The sequence below is a fragment of the Trichosurus vulpecula genome, chromosome 6, assembly GCF_011100635.1.
Source record: "Trichosurus vulpecula isolate mTriVul1 chromosome 6, mTriVul1.pri, whole genome shotgun sequence".
NCBI lineage: Eukaryota > Metazoa > Chordata > Mammalia > Diprotodontia > Phalangeridae > Trichosurus > Trichosurus vulpecula.
In genome coordinates, this window is record NC_050578.1 from 94,300,094 (window position 1) to 94,305,277 (window position 5,184).

Genomic DNA, 5,184 nt, shown 5'->3' on the forward strand with positions numbered 1-5,184 from the left:
TATTTCTTAAAATATTTTAATGAAGGAGAAAAAAAATCCAAAAAGTCTATTCTAGTATTCATACTTTCTGAAAGTATTTTAATCAACAGAAGTAGAATAAGAAATAATACATATATGTATATATATATGTGTGTGTGTGTGTATGTGTGTATATAATGTTGCTATATGTGTATTCATGTATATGTTTGAGTATATATGTATGTGTATGTATATATATATACATATATATGTATATATATATACATACACACATACACATGTACATTTCTAACAGTCTCTTTTTTCTTTCACTGGTGAGCCATTTTTTCTTATCAGGAATAATAATGGCCCCACCATTTAGAAAAAATGGCATACAGAACAGATGGTTTTGCTCTTTCTTAAATAGAAAGAGATCATGCAAGGAGGAAAATATTTTTAAATTTTTCTTGGGGATGATTTCAGGGAAGTGAAACATCTTTTCCAAGAGGAACAGTCTCATAGCTTGAACTAAACTGGTTTAAAGAATTTGAAGGGTTAGCGTAACTCTCTGCTGTCCTTGGAGGCATGATGCAATTCAATGTTTGACTTGGCAGATGACTCAGAAGGCAGGAACTCATATTTGGAACTTGCCTTGGAGGAAAAAAATCCCCTTGTAGAGAGTTCATGGAGTCATAATCTTGTTGGATGGTAGAGTCAGGATTATTAGTCACCCAATATAAACTCAGTCCAGAAAGGTCAGTTGTTTGTGTGTGGGTTACAAATGGAATCAGTTGGGGTCAATAGCTGCAGTTAAATGGGAACAGTGCTAAGAAGTGATTATTTTCATATAGATAGATAGATATAGATATAGATATAGATATAGATATAGATAGATATAGATACACACACGTATATATACATACATGCACATATATAAACACACGTACATATATGTATAAATCCACATGTATACGTATGTATGTGTATATATAAATATATATATATATACACTATGCTCAAAACTAGTAAAATTAAAAATAGTTGTACTTGATTTAAAAGTAAAAAAATAAAATATATAATGAGCCAGTTGGGTGATTATTATTCATGTTACAAAAAGAAATTTTGATTTATAAAATAATTCATCTCAGAGTTTCTTTAAATATTAAGCTTCCTTGCAAATGAAGCATATGGTTTGATTTATAGAAGGTTGATTTATACCTAGCTGTCTAGCCATACAATTATTCCACAAAACAAGGCACACCTGTAGTAGAATAGCCAAACATTTTCAAGCTGCCAGAATGACAGACAACTCTTGTCACATTCAAATGTACTAATAAATCATCTTTACAGCTTCGTTCCAGCTATTATTTATAGTGTGCTTAGCAGCTCAGTACCTAGGCACTCTGATGGATAAGGTATTTTCATACACACCAGTTCATACTTACCTGCCCTGGAGAATCAATTGTGTGCCACAAGCCACTTTCTATTCTGCATTGAAAGTAAAGTTTAACTTTATGCATCTGTCAGTCATAAATTGAGAAACAATGACAAACATATAATACCTAGCATTTATATATAAGGACTTTATACATTTGAAAAAAATTACAAATTGTAACAAATTTTATTCTTATAGCAGCCCTATGAGGAAGATTCCATTGTCTTCATTTTACAAATGAGAAAACTGAGGTACAGAGAGGTTAAGTGACTTGCACGTCTAGTAAGTATATGAGGCTGAATTTGAACTCAGTAGAACAAAATTATAGAACACAAGGGTGTTCAAGGATGACTAGCATCTCTGGCGTGAGGGCTTGCTGAGCGCTTTTTAAGGTTGGCCATCCACCTTTGGTGTCCACTTGGCATTCAACTCACACCTGTGGCTTCAAGAGGCGGTATCATGTGCAGTGGCTACCCAAAGGTAAACCATCTCAGTAGAAAGGCTAAACCTGTGGTGTGCTTAGATACCAAAAAGATACCAGGTCATCCACTGTATCCTTGGCCATTGCCAATCATTTTGACTTTTATCTTGTGTAACAACAATATTGCTAGCAGCTACTGTGGCTGTGTAAAACCAACAATAACCAGCACACAGAAGGCCACTAACACAGGTTCTTTTGATCTGCTTTACTAAGGAAAGTAATTTTAAGGGATTAACAATCTCACTTTAATCCAACATACAAATATCGATCACCTAGTTCAGGAGGAAAAGCCAGCAACCTGAACTTCAGAGCAAATACAAAAAAAGTACAAACATACACAATATAAACAGACCAAATCACAATTTACAGTTACCAGGAAAGCATCAACATCTGGGTTTACAAGCTGGGGGCTCTTAAAATGGCTGCCCAGAGTCCCACGCCACTCTTCCAGTGACAGAGAGCCCCAAGGGAGAATACCAACCTCTGGGTTTATATATCTTCTTCAGGGTCAAAGGGCATCGGAAACCTGGGACTCAAAGCCACATGGCCTAAAAGCCTCTGGCATCACAAACATGTCACTCAAACCCATGCCAACCAAGCTTTCCCTTGAGGCAAGGAGGTCATCAAAGACTCTCAATTTAACCAAAGAAACAAAGGCTGGACTCATCAAGGGCACTTGATTACATAAATGCTAAAAGAGAACACAGTAAAAATGTCCCACCTTAATTAATATTATACCTTGCCACTGGATTTCTATGACTCTGGAAGAGAGAGTGAGGCTGATGGTTTTGTATAACTCTGCCTCATTTAAATCCAATATACACACACAAGTCAAGACATCGTCCCATTGATGCCATTGGTCGTCATCAAAATGGAGGACCAGCAATAACACAGTGGATAGGGTACTTGGCCTGAGATGAAGACGACCTGAGTTCAAAACTGGCCTCACACAGGCACTAGATGCCTGGGCCAGTCATTTAACCTCAGTCTGGCTCAGACTAAACTATAAAATGGGGATAATGATAACATCTACTTCTTAAGGTTATCATGAGGATCAAATGAGATAAAGTGCTTTGGATAGTGCTTATTACATAGACATTTAATCAATACTTGTTTCTTTCCTCCCTTCCTCCCTCTCTTTCTGCCTCCTCCCTTCCTTCCTTCCTTCCTTCCTTCCTTCCATTGTACTATGTAATTGTCCCCAGTCCAATCCAACAAGCATTTATTAAGTACCTTCTATGTACATTGCACTGTATTAGGCTTTAGGGATACAAAAAAAAAAGAAGAGAAAGAAAAATAGTTACTGCTCTTAGTGAGTTTACACTTAATTGGGGGAGGGGGCATGGGGTATAACAAATGAGAAATGAACACTAACAGTGAAGGAGATCAGAAAAGACTTCCCATAAGAAATGGTACATGAACGTAAGTGAACTTCATGGCCAAGATGTGTGACATCATGGAGGATCAGACATCAGGAGGTCTTCCAGTTGTTTGACCCAACAGGGGATGGACAGATCTTATACAGCCAGTGTGGGGACATGATGCTAGCCCTATGCCAGAATCCTTCCAATGCTGAGGTGCTCAAGGTCTTAGGGAATCCCAAGAGAGATGAGATGAATGTGAAGTTGCTGGACTTTGAACACTTTCTGCCAATGCTGCAGACCACAGCCAAGAATAAGGACCAGGGCACATATGAAGACTATGTAGAAGGGCTTTGGGTGTTTGATAAGGAAGGGAATGGCACAGTTATGGGGGCTGAAAAATGACATAATGACATGTCCTCATCACCTTGGGTGACAAGATGATAGAGAAAGAAATGGAAGGGTTGGTGGCAGGGCATAAAGACAGCAACAGTTCTATCAGCTATGAAAAGCTAGTCTGGATGGTACTGAATGGCTAAGAACACAACTCCTCTTTTGTAACCAGAATGGCCTTTGTTTTCTTTGAGTGACTCAATTTATCTCAGTGAGAAGCCCCAGGCCCAAACCCCATTAGGTGTTAACCTAATCCATGTGGATGTGAACCTCCCAGGGTCGTAAGGGGAGGGGCCAACTCAAGAACCAATCACCAGAGCCTGAGCTCTGGTGATTCAGATGATGTTTGATGATGTCTGAAGCCCTATAAGAAGGGAGAACAGAGCCATTTGTGCGGGGCTGTGGAGATGGTGTTGATGAGGAGACTCTGGGCAGCTGTAGCTAAGGAGCCCTCCAGCTTGTAAACCCGGATGCTGAAATTTTGTTGAACTCTGGTAACTATGTGTTGGGATTTGAATCAGACAAAGTCTGTCTGTTGATGTTTGTAATTTGTTTGCATTTTGTTTTGAAGTTCAGGGTGCTGGCTTTTCCCCCTGAACTAAGTGAATGATATTTGAAATACTGAATTAAAAGTAAGCTTGTCAACCCCTTCACCTTGCTTTCCTTAATTAAGCAGATCGAAAGAACCTGTGCTGTTGGGAGCTTTCTGGGTGCTGGCTGTGGGTGAATCTTATACCCCCACAGAAGCTGCTTAGCCAGATTGTTCAAACACCTTTCCACAAAGAATCTCTTAATTTTCTCAGAAAATCATCCTCTTGCCCCTGAAGCAACTAACGACATTTTAAGAGTTACCAACATCCTTACTTTCAATCCCCACCATATGTCCTCTTCGGCCTATTTGCTCTCCGCTTTCACCAAATAAACTTGTGATCTACTCCTAAAAAATGATGGTACATGAATTGAGACTTGAAAGAAAGTATGGAGCAAGATTGGATGGAGAACCATCTATACAAAAATTTCAGGGCAGAAGATGGAGGTTTGGGTTTGGGGAGTAGCAAGCAGGCAAATTTGTTCAGAACCTAGAATTCATTAGATTGTCTAATTTCTGCTATATCATCTTGAGTAAAAAAAGTCAAAAGACTTGGGTTCAATTTCTGACTCTCCCTACTGTTATTATAAGGATGCCAGATTTTTCTACTTTGAGTGCAAGGAAGAATAAAAACTTTTGACAGAAAGCCCATTCTGATCTCCCATTCTAGTATGAAGTTAAACTTGGCTTACAAGAAACAATTCTAAAGAAGCACAAGGTCTGGCAGGTAGTATCTGGATGAAAAATGATTAAAATATGAGCTTGCTTGATGGACTATATCCCTGTTGTTTAAGTAACAGGCTTTCTGTGTTTAATGAGGCTCATCACAGGTACAGCTGCAGGATGATGAATTTTGGGGGGACAGTAATTCTTTAATCAATAAACAAACTCCTATTCTAGACAATGACAGAGACTCTGGTCAGTGCTGAGAATACAAAGACCAAATGAAACAATTGCTTTCCTCAAG

At 38.5% G+C, this 5,184-nt stretch overlaps 1 pseudogene; it reads left to right on the top strand.

Annotated features, from left to right (window-relative positions):
• Positions 1 to 3,318: 3,318 nt before the first annotated feature.
• Positions 3,319 to 3,774, top strand: LOC118854249 (annotated as a pseudogene).
• Positions 3,775 to 5,184: the final 1,410 nt, after the last annotated feature.